We start from the raw sequence: 12,699 nt of genomic DNA, 5'->3' as shown, positions 1-12,699 counted from the left end.
CAAAATAATAATAATATCCTTTAACTTATTTATGGCACCTACACCAGTGATGGATCTATTAACGCATGCCTGACCCATAACCAAACATCAATGGAAAACTGAAAATGATAAAGAACACAACATCCCTTAATATTGATTGTAATATATGTGTTTTAAAATGTGAAACTTATATTGGTATCAGTCAGTGTCTTTGTCCCTGAGGTTTTTTATGCGAAAGAATTCAGATTATGAAACCCTGTCTCAAAATACCTTTCTAATGTGATTAGAGTTTGTCTCTTAACTCAGTAAAGTCCTAATAAGTCATTCGTCATCTTTTCTCTGGAATGTGGCAACACAACATCACATATTTTTCCATGACGCCTTGTTAATCACTGCATCTTGTATTCCCTTCAAAAATTGGTTATGAGCCTGTGGCAGTTCTTTGCTCAGTAAAGCCCAGGAAGATCCAACCACAGCGAGTCACATCTCACCCAATTCAACTCAATACGAGAGGACGACCTGAGAACAGGTGGAGGGATCAGGCCGGGATTTATATTGGGGATAATTCAAAAGATATTTAGAGGATATGAAAAAAGAAATAAATTTGTTACACTACTCGCAACTGAGGATAAATAACATCACCATAAGGCATGACTGATTTTGTGGGGCATTATAATGATCGCGGGGCTGTAATTATCTGTTGCAAGGTCATAGTGAAGTGAAAGACAGAGTGCCTTATCAACAGAAATAAGCTTAATGGGGGCAGTGGCATTAGAGAAGACCCCTTTAAACAACTCTATTGACCACTGTAATAAATGGTACATGGAAAATAGTGATTAGTGAAGCTTTGGATTACAGTCGCAAACGACCTTGTAATTATTTACTGTACACAGGTTATCAATACATTACTTACCTATATGCAAGTACAGGGGAAGAAGGCAAGTGGTTTGGTAATGAGGGGGTACCTCGTTAATCAGTACCTGTATATTAATCACCGGGTACACCCAGTGGCAGATCTAGGATTTTTCTGAAACAAGGGCCATAAAGGGGCCTTAATTTACACAGAGGGGCCAAACATCATCCCTGCAATATTCAGACTGCATCCACATTACTACATTTCTGTTTGAAAATGCATCAACTCTGCTTTGGATACGCCAGGCATCCAATCTACTGCAAAGTGTTATAGTCACTAAAACAGAGATGTTTGAAAACGCTGCTGACCCCGAAACTCTGGGTCTGTTTGATGACATGAAACATCACCTGATCCCCTCCAAACCCACACACTGCCCAACAGCAGAAAAATCCCTTCTTCTGCCAGTGGTTCTGCAGTCTCCACCCCTGTAGTCTGAACAAAACATTTTGAAACAATGATGATGACACTCACAACCTCTGCAGGTCTCGACTTTTCGATTATGATATAATCTTCACTGATTCATCAGGTTCCTATCACATGACCCTCGTCTGGAAGAAAACAACCAGCATTAGCCTCGGCTACCAGTGTAGGACGCAACATGGATTATCAATTACAAGCGTTGCTGACTCTGTTGTCTTTGCCAACAGCTGTTGTGCAGTTAAATTCTGCATTTTACAATGATACAGATGCAGGAGACAAACTATTATTCCAGCAATCTGGGACAATTCTGCACCTAATAACCAAATGCTTCCTGTTAATACCGGCACACACATGTTCAGTGTACTGAGCCTGTGTGCGAAGCCAAACATGTGTGAGGGCAGAGATCATTTTAGTTGCAAAATACCATTTTCAACTGAAAACATTGTTCTGTGGATGAAGCCTCAGTAAGGTGCACACGTATGTCATTCACTGTTCACTGTTAACTCTATAGCTTTGAGTAAGGCCGCACATCATTGAATGTATTTTTGAAAATTGTAGCTTGTTCAACCACATTGGGTATTTCAAAAAGCACAGAAGATAAAATTGTTAGAGTTATTGCTCGACTTATTATTAGTATTATGGTTAGTTTTAGTAATACGGTTATTAAAAAAACGCGGCCAATAAGACTTCAGCTGTGGGCCCGCCCCTGGATCCAGTGTGTAACAATGCAGATACATATTGAAATTACTTTCCACTCATTATTTACTTTAAATGTATAACTTCTTCCATCTGTGGGTTATTTTCTAGTTCTCCTTTGCTTGTGCTGACGGCAGAGGATGTCTCATCTTAAGACAAATTTTGATTTGTGAATATGGCCGATATAAATAAAATTTGATTTATTGATTTGTGTAGTCACAGAAAATCGCAGAAAATATGGGCTTTAAAATAAAATGTTTTATTTTTTTATTTGTAATTACACTGCAGCTACGGAGTATGTGAAATGTAAAAGAGTGTTTTATGGTCCACTCACATTTTGCTGTAATTAAACTGTAGTTACAGAACACACAGGCAGTAAAATAAACAGTTTCATTGTTCATCTTTTTTTTTGCTGTTGTTGTAATTAAAGTGTTCCATCTTTTACTGTTTTCTGTCACTTATTTCCTTTGTTTGTCAGATGAACAAAATATTTACACTGTGATTTGCAGGCTGTAATCTTAAGTGTTATACAGTGATTTCAGCTGCCATCACATATTACCATGTCAGAGCATTCACCAGTCAACCCAGCGGAGGACGGGGGGGGGGCAGAGATGCACAGAAACAAGGGGAGGGGTGGGTTGAGATTGGCAGGCCCGCTGAAGGCCACAAAAGGTGAAGAAACATGAGCCAGCAGTGAGGTGTGTGTGCGTGTGTGTGTGTGTGTGTGTTTGTGCATAAGGGAGGCGTGATAGAGATTGTGAAAGAGAGGTGGTAAAAGAAAAAGGTGCAGACCGAGGAGAGACGAATGAAAAAGAGAATGAAAACAGAATAAAAATAGAGGCTGAGAGGAATCCTCATTTTTCATTTCAGCCGGCGGACTCGATGCCTCGAGATCAGACAATCAGACCTGATAGCTTTGGGAGGCTCAGTCAGCTTAGGGCTCGGAAAATGATGGGAGGATGATGAGGAGGGTTAGAGAATTTCAGCAAGGAAGTAAGAGGAGAAGGAAAGAAAAATGGCATCGGAGTAAATAACACAACACAAAAGGACAAAGGATTCAGGGCTGGAGATTGCAGAACCACTGGCAGAGGAAGTGGGGCGATTTTTCTGCTGTTGGGCACTGTGTGGGTTTGGAGTGGATCGGGTGTTGTTTAATGTCACCACACAGACCCCGAGCTCCAACGCCTCCCTGGGTGAGAACAGCTGAGTCGGAGGTGAAGGGCAGCGGCGACGGATGGACAGATGGCTGCACGGAACGATGGAATTTCTTCTTTTAGGAAAGCCGTCAGCGGCGGGTTTATGTGTCCTTCACCCTGATCCCGTAGGAATAGCATTAAAACCCCACCTCCCCTAGCTCCCTCCTTCTCCCCCTTTTCTCTCCCTCTCTGTCTCTCCTTCTTCTCCACCCCCTCTCTCATTAAAACTGTGTGCCTCGGCTTCTAATTAAATCCCACTTGAAAGTCTTAAAAGTCAGACTCAGATTGATTCAATTTGCATTTCTGAACAGGGAACATTGCCTAAAAGGATTAATAAATTGGTTGAAAATGCCTCTTTCTGCAATGTGCTGTTGTTGCTTGTAAGACAACACCCATCTAATACCTCTTTTTCTCACATTCTTTCACTCTTTTCAACATATTGTCTCTTACTCATGCGTTCATACACACACACACACACACACAAATGAAGCCCTAAAAACCACAAACCCAGCTATCCATTCATCCATTTGTCCACACACACACACACACACACGCACACACACTTCATCGTGATTACTCCCTTCATTCGTCAATTGAATTCACATGTTTGCAAGAAAACATTGTGTCCTTAAAACTGGGGAGCACACACACACACACACAATGTGCATCTGCGCATACACACTTTGTTGTGTGCTCTCATGGAGGCAAAGGCCTACCAGAACACACACACATATACATACACACAACTACACACTTTCATGCACGGCAGCAGCGATGTAACACTGTTGGCAGACCTCCAAATTTTGCAGCAGAATGTGATGGAAGCATGAAGGGGTGGATAACGTGTGTGTGTGTGTGTGTGTGTGTGTGTGTGTGTGTGTGTTGGGGGGGCTGTTGAGAGGAAATAAAGCACAAGTGAGGGAGAAAGAAAGAGGGGGGGCAATCACTCAAACAAGGCACGCTGGGGGGATTAAAAAAAAGCAATAGGAAGATTGGCTCGAAGAACCTCAGTGATGTTGACGCGCCACTGATGACTCACTCGGGTGATAATATGTAAGGTGTGCTGCTGCTGCTGCTGGACGAAGACTGACCACGGGTCAGTAACTCTCCTCTCTCCGAGGCACAGCCAGTCCAGCTCACTCACAAACCCTTGTCCCAAGTCCTCGCGCTTGCTCCTCACCGTCCCTGTGATGTGGACATTTGTGTCTTTAAGTGATAATTTATCCTCATTGTTGAGAATAGGTGTAGCGCCGAGGCGATTCATCGATTAATTGATCGACAGAAAATTCCCTTTTTTGGGAAAGGCCATTGTTCACTATTTCCAGGCATTTTGAAATCATGATTAAAGAACCATTACAGACCCCGACCCCCAGTCAAGTGTTATTTCCCAGGCAATGAGCTCATCATTAGCTATGTTAAAAAAGTTGACTCTTTGTCTGGTACCTTTTAGCTTTAGCCTCAGGTTTTTAGCACGATATAATGTATGTAAACATCAAACACATATTTAGAGCCACTTTTACAAGATTGTTGTTGTCTGGAGGTGTAATTACACCTACATATCTGTCTCAAGTTAAGGAGAAAGAACACAGCAGGGTGGTACCTACGTTTGAGGACACAGAGGTCACGTCCTCACTGTTGTGTCTTGAACTCTATTTTTGTGAGTTTACACTGACACAAATATCACTCGCTGGTCAGAGATCAGATTAAGATCTTCTAACTTGATTTAAACTCAGAAAATGATTAAGAAGAAAACATTTGGATAAATTACACAATAAATTGAATTAATGAAATGCTGCGGGTTAAATAGAACACACAGGTACTTTCACAGACAACAGAACCTAAAGAGGTTCCACAGAAAAACAGATCAAATTATTTCTTATTTTATTCACTAGACATAATTCCTGTAAGAGAATTAAACATATTGTAATCACAACAGTTTGTTTCACCGTGTTCTCACACACACACACACACACACACACACACACACACTCTAGAAGGTTATACAAGAGAAACCAATCTTCACAACGCTTGGCTTAAAATCCTATTTACATTAATAGAAAAAAAAATGACATAAATCCCCTTCTACTGGTTTACTGTAAGCAATTTTTTCTCTCTCTGCATTTCCATTGCATAGAAATGATTGCCTTGACATCGCCCCATGCTTCAGTGAGCCTTTGTCTCAGGCATTATCAGTTTGTCACTGCTCACACTGAGATGATCATATTATCATTACAGTTGTGGCTCCTCTGAGGCTGAAGCAGCACATGGCCTCTCCTCGCTGAGGTCACGGGATGGGCTTGCATGCGTTGACCTCAGATTCAGGACATCGGCACAACCGCGAGGGAGAGACGGCTCTTAACTTAGAACAACACTGACCTCAAGTGGTTGTTTCAGAACAGCTCATTAAATAGACGGGCCCCGCTCCAACACGCTCTCATATGTGATTATAAAATTACTTACTAATAAGTAATTACATTACTAATGTAGTAATTATAACATTATTACATTAGCACTTACCACATGCTTGTACTGCTCTTACTATTTATGATGTTTAATAGTGTGTTACTGTTGCACATTAAACTGTTTGTGCTCGATGTTCTGTTTCACTTCCAGTGTTTGTATGCACTCCACTATTTAGTCAGTGAATGGCATGGAAAAAGAAATACAACTTAAACAAATGACGCTGAAGTAAATGTCTCTATAAATATAAATACTTTGGATACAGGGCTGGATTAACCAAACAGGAGGCCCAGGGGCAAACATGAGACGAGGGCCCCTGTTGACTCCCTCTCCTTCAACTATGTGTGCAATGTGTTTACAAGTCTCCATCATGTTCTGTGTGAACACCATACTGTATACTGGGTAATCATGTTTAGCCTTGGGCCCAAACAACCTAACCAGTACTCCCATCCTTGAAATCACACACCCTCCTTTGAAATATCTACCATTAAACGCAACAGCAACTGAAATATTAAACTACCTTAAAAAATAGTTTCGTGAGTTCAATATTTTTTTGGATAGCTTACAAGAGAGGACAACCAGACAAAGAAATATCTACTTTAACTTTGTCGTCTTTGGCTTTATTTCCTCCCACAGTCACAAATTATGATTACAAACAACTCATTTGGTTTGCCAGTTGCATTTTGAGGGGACTTCCTGAGCACATGCAGTTAAAAATAGAGAGACAGTGTTTTTGTTTTTGTGAAGGACGCGCTACATTTTTGTGGCTGGTAATCATACAATGCACAGGACCAGTGGCACGGCCAGGATTACATTTCATAGTACGCACAAGATAGGAACCTCCCAATCAACGTGCGCACATACAGCAACTAAGTGAGACTCTGACTCAGATTTGGTTCATGTGCTTATTTTTCCACCTTTTTAATTCAACTAGTAGTAACGCACAATAACATCATTCAGGAAATGGGACCTTAAACACAATAAAAAGAAAACAGGGATGAGTGGATGTGTGCAAGTCGATGAATGATTTGTTTACCATAACTGCATCTTTATTTTTTTTACACTATGTCAAATGTAGCACAGAGAAACAACCAGTAAAGGATGGAAAAGCAAACAACTGACTCATTTGGCATCATCATCAACATCATGTACGCTAACAATACACAAAACCAAACAAAGGTCCTACAATGAACAATCAAAAAGCTAGATGCTTCATGAGACCAAAGAAGCGCTTGGGAATCCTTAGTCATGGGAAACAATGGACACACTGAATCTCATTCACAAGCACATTGTTCAATAAAATGTCCATGTATGGTGGCCGGTCTCAGTGCACAGGACTGTGAATGAGCCAGTGGCCTTTTTAGTGGGTACACCTGTACAGATCAAATGCAAGTGACTCGAAGTCTACCTATACTATGCCCACAATTTAGCTAAAGGTTGTATTATACAGGCCACCTAAGTTTTTGTTGTGTGCATTTACATACATGAGGGGAGGGACAATATTAAACAGTACAACACCTTCAATTAATATAAAGCATGAAGCCCTTTTCCAAGAAGAAATTGACAGAAAAACATTTTTGTTGAAGTAAAATAAAAGCCAGTGGGTCCAGTTCGTGGTGACACACAGTGATGAAAAAGGTCAATCTCATTGTCATTACAACTGGAAACTTGTTTTTATCATGACACATTCAGACAGAGACAACAATGCACAGGCAGGATTAAAGGTGAGTGAATGCATATATGGGAAGGTGAAACCCTCATTCAGCAGGTTCTGGGAGAACCGTCACAGTGTGGATTACTGAAATGGCACAAAATACAAACAAAACATAAGAGGACAACACAGTAAATCACAGTTTGTCTCTGGCATGTGATGAAACAACAAATATAACAAATACTACTCAACTCACCTGTTTTATTGCTGTGTTTTATACGAGGAAGGAGAAATCACCATCACTACCATCTGACATGACCTAATGAAGTGGTCATTGAGTGTATGTCTGGTGTCACGTTTCCCAGTGGACTAACTATCATCATAGCAACAGTGTAATGAATGCTGTGATGTAACTTGAGTTTGGGGTCAACTGGGGAGCTAAACAACTACAATCCCAGAAAACCAAAGAGACCACATTCTATATTTAAAAGCAATTCTCATTAAAAGTACTTATATTATCCAAAATGTATTCAAGTATTCAAACCCAGATATATTGCCAATTGTATGCAAGTTATCATTTCTGCTTTGCCTATGGCTTTGCCAATCTATGCTATAACTTCTGGAGCAAACAATGTATGACACTGCTCGCCAGTTAAGTTGGCCGTTTTTTCTTTCCACTGTTTGTATTGGTCAGTCATAGTGGATCACAATTATTTGTTGCTGTTTGCTGAGTCACATGAATAAAACTCAATTCAATCATCAAACTAGGTCATTTGTTATTGTTTGGATGAGAGACTCCTTGAGGCTGAAGTTATTAATGTACATTTAAAGGTACAGTGTGTAGGATTTTGTGACATTGAGCGTTGATATTGCATCCGGTCCCCTCGATGCAAATATAAAGTATTTAAATATAAAAGGCCTTTTCTGGGGTAAAGACAATTACTATTCTTACAATTTAGATTAAACGAACTAGTGAAAACATCATGAGGATTATTCTGCATTAAATTTCTGCCAATAGATCCCTTTCACCTAAATCTTACACACTGGACCTTTAAGTTGATGAATAATTTTTTCCTCAGCTGGAAATATTATAAACAGAACTTTATTTGTGTTCATCATCACTGAAACCAAGAATCTAAGTGAAGGGCTTTTGGGTCCCCACTGGTCAGGAGCCATAGGGCCAGTTGATAAACCTTGTCTGGGACTGTTAGTGAGTCAGAGTGTGTCTAATTCATACATCAAGCTTTTAGTCAAGCAATTGTTCCTGATCTGGTTGTTCTCTGAAAGCTCAAAAGTTAAATCCATGCATGGAGAGAAAACAGGAGATCCAGTTTGGTTATTCCAATAGTCACAGAGCAGATTCTAATCCCTAATGTGTCATCATTTGGATTAAGGGCATGAGGTTTGCTAAAGTGTTGAAGAACACTTGAGGTTCATCCACAGCTGACAGAGACAAACCCCCAGCAGGTTGACTTTCCCCAGTGTAGCGCAGCAGAAAATGTACGATGCTTTGTTCACTGTTTTAGATTTGCACATGCTCATAAGCTTTGTCATCATCAGCGCAGTGGCAGCACTGCTCCCTCGCAATGCCTCATGGCTTTGATTGATCATTGTTTTGATCAGCCTTGACTCTATGATTTATCATGCCTCCTCATGTTCATTCATCTATTTAGTGCACTGACGCCCCCTTATTATCATCTCACATTGTGTATCTTGCTGCTGGATCATCCACGATAAGATTCCGTGCAACTTCTGTACGTGTACAAGCACCTGTGTTGACTTGTACAATTCATTATTCTCTATGTTATTGTTTGCTGCCTCATCAAGAAGCTATTGCACATTAACGCAAAATGCATCTTCCAGCCAGAAACACCGGTACTTCCAAAAAGGAGGGGGAAGGTCCAGGGAATGAGGTTTGACATATCAGGCTTCATCCAATAAGTCTTGGGAGGAAACTTGCAGCCTGCAGATGCAAACTTCAGTGCATGTCTTTTCACCGTGGGAAAATCCTCAGGACGTTCATACAGCATATTGAACTAATCCTCATGATATTTTCACTAGTTCATTTCATCTAAATTGTATAAATTGTAGTTTTCTTTACCCCAGAAAAGGCCCTTTATATTTAAATACTTTATATTTACATGGAGGGGACCCTCTCTACGGAGGCCGCCATGTTTTTTACATTAGTCCAGACTGAACAAACTAAACACCTTTTGAGTTTTTATGACAACTGAAGCTACCACAGGTTTTTTTTTCATGTTTGGAAGGAGAGGGTGAGGTGAGGGGTGTTCAGCTGCAACATGCAATTTCAACACTAGATATCACTACATTCTACACACTGTACCTTTAAATCTGTGGGGCGCTTCACATGATAAAGCATTAAATGTTGTTTTGACTGTGAGACTAAAACAGAGCTAAAAAAGAGAGTAAATACTGGGCTCACGTTTGTTAGGCTACGTCCATATTAATACATTTTAGTTTTAAAATGCAGAAGGCAGAAATAAATGGAGCTACACTGGGATGGCCACTGGTTCGACCCTGTCTGTATTTTTCCATTAGAGACTCTGGTTGCCTGGCCCCTCCCTCCTCCTCATTGAGGAATTGAACTCACCTGTTTGGAGGCTATATAAGCAGGTGGGTTTCAAGCTGCTTCTCTTCCTCCCTTCCTAGCTCTCAACTGTAATTTGTTTGGTGTGGTTTTTTTGTGTTGTGTTGAGTTACACCTTGTTGCTGATTGCTGATTTCACACATTATAGTTTGCCCTTAAAAGATTCTTCTTTACTTCAATTGTGTGGACCTATGCTTTTCAAAAATATAGCCTATAGTTTTCCAGAATTTCACTCCAAATGAAGGTTATTTCTCAGTGTTATTATTTAAGTCAGTTCCACTGGCCTCAAGTCGCAAGTAGTAACAATAATAATATTCAAATAGTTTTGTGTTAAGTGTTGAAGTGAGTTTGTGTTCAGCTCAAAAAACACCAGATCCTGCACTTAACGTTTTCACATTTACTCTTTCAAAGGTAACTAATATCATATAGAAATTACTAAGGTGAAGTAACTTTGGAGTCACTTTCAAATGTCTGCTTCAGTTCTCTTATTAATAAACAGATTGTATTGCCGCTGGGCCTGTGACAGTGAGGAACAAGCCACCTGTCAAATTGTATACTGATCTTATCACTATGATGAGGGAAGCAGTGGCACAATAAAACTCAAATGATATGTTTTATGGGTCCATTTATTGTCGCCTCAACAGGCCTTCAAATCATCTGACTTCTGGGCAGGGTCCTTAATTATCCAGGGGGCCTGTGTGTGAAAACGTTAACATCTGAGTCAGCTGCTCTGGACATTCTCCAAAGTCTTTCCTGCCAGCCCACGAGTACAATGTCCCAGATAATGTCTGAGTGAGGTCATGTAGGAATACAGCAGAAAAATGAATTCAAAGCCAGTGAGTGAGCAGCATGTTGATGACGTTTCTTACAAGCAAATGCAAATATCTCAGGATGAAGACGAGCTGCCGTCCATGGTAAAAACGAGATTCGAGAACTTTTGTGTCCGTGTCTTTGTCGATGTGCTCTAAACGAAGCCATGTTTTATATGTCATGTCCAGCCTAAATGATCCTGACATTTTCCTTTTGTTGTGAATGCATCTGACGCAGACTATCTCTGCTGCGTGCTTCATGAGGAGGTCTGGAAAATGTCTGGACTTATTGTCTGAAAACTGCTTAAATCACAGACTGAATTTTTTTTTTTTACCAGGTTTAAGTCCTCGCCCCGTCTGTTTGCCCTTCAGGGAAAAACAACGTCCGTATTTCCAGGAGAAAAAGATCAGACTCTTGGCCACTGTGAGTGAATAATGCAGATGCATTGATTCACTCACAGTAATGTTTTGTGATGGCAGCATTTGTCTTCTCCGGTCTATTTCATAGAAGAAAAGTAATTAGTAATAAGTCTCTTTAAATTTCAGAATTGTAATTAAGTTAATTTAATTTAGATAATTATTATTTGAATAATAAGTTACCTAATGGTTACAGTGGTGTGTGTAGTGGACAGAGCAGCTCTGCACATGATGCAAGTGGTGTCTTTTGTCATGAATGTTTTCTGTTATAAAAAAATGAGTCTTACTGACAGAGGCACTGATATGGCGTCATCAGGGTTTGCCCCCCCCCCCCAGAGCCACAGGAGACATTATCAAAGTGACTTTGACATGTGAAATTGGTGAATTGCCCCTGTGAGCTCCTCAGATGTAAACAGGTCGCTCCTCACAGCTCCTTTGTTCCCATGAAAGCCAAACACAAAATCTCTCCGCCATGTGAGATGTGCTTCAGTGCAACCCAACACCCAGCAGGGGGCAACAAAGCACCAGCACGTCCCCCCCCTCAGCTTTGCTGTCTGGTGGAAGGGGGAGGCAGTGCCCACTCATTGGTGATTAAGGTTCTGGTGATGAGTCACAAGGAGGGGGTGGGAGAGAGATGAGACAGAGAGATAAAGAAGCAAAAGAGAGAGTGAGAGAAGGGGGGAATGGCGGGGGGGGGGTCTCTGCTTACATTACCTCCAGGTGTCCTCTCACGTTGCCAGGAGGCTGACAGATTTCTACTGTCTGGCCATGAATCTGCCTGTTCTGAGCTGTGCTGCCAGGGCCCCCGCCTGTCCATTTATCTACAGCACACATCCATTCAGAACATGCACCAGTGCGCTCCACTCCGGGCGGGGGTCAACGCAACTGAAGTCCTTGGTATTTAAATGGTATTTGCCACCAAATACTTCCAAAGCCTCTCAAGTAAATGGAATTAATACAGAACAGTTAGTGATTATTACTGAAGGAAACTGTTTTTATGATCTAATATAGTTTATTTAGGATTAAATTACTTGAAATTTGATTTTTGAGATTGGCATTCTGTCTATCTCACATTAGACTTGTTTTTTGCTAACTTGAAACGTGGTTTAACTTTTTCAGTCTACTCAACACATTTCATCACATGCTTCCCCTTTCTGATTGGGGTTTCATGTCACATTTCCGTTTCTGTTCTTCTTTCAGCCCTGCAACAAACATCTGTGTTTTTTATTTTTCTCTTCTTATCTCACATGTTTTTTTTTTTGTGTGGTTGACTTAGCACGGGTAGAACTAAACACACGGCAGCTGTGAGTTAACTGTCGATCAGCCAGCTAAGCTTCACGGGGGCGGCTGACTAAGTCTTCTTACCATGCAGAAACTTTGGCTCCCTCCTCCCAGCCTGCCCACACATGGAGCGTCACGTTGTGTTTTGTTGTTCTTGTGTCCTGGGTGTCGTCATGAGTGTAAATCATAAATGCACAGTGTACAATACAGACTCTGTCAAAACAAACTGGGAGATAAGGTACATTTTATTTTTTCTCACAGTAACATTA

Source organism: Paralichthys olivaceus, chromosome 20 (genome assembly GCF_024713975.1).
Source record: "Paralichthys olivaceus isolate ysfri-2021 chromosome 20, ASM2471397v2, whole genome shotgun sequence".
Classification (NCBI taxonomy): Eukaryota; Metazoa; Chordata; class Actinopteri; order Pleuronectiformes; family Paralichthyidae; genus Paralichthys; species Paralichthys olivaceus.
The sequence above is the reverse complement of the archived record's forward strand: the minus strand, read 5'-3'. Positions refer to the sequence as shown.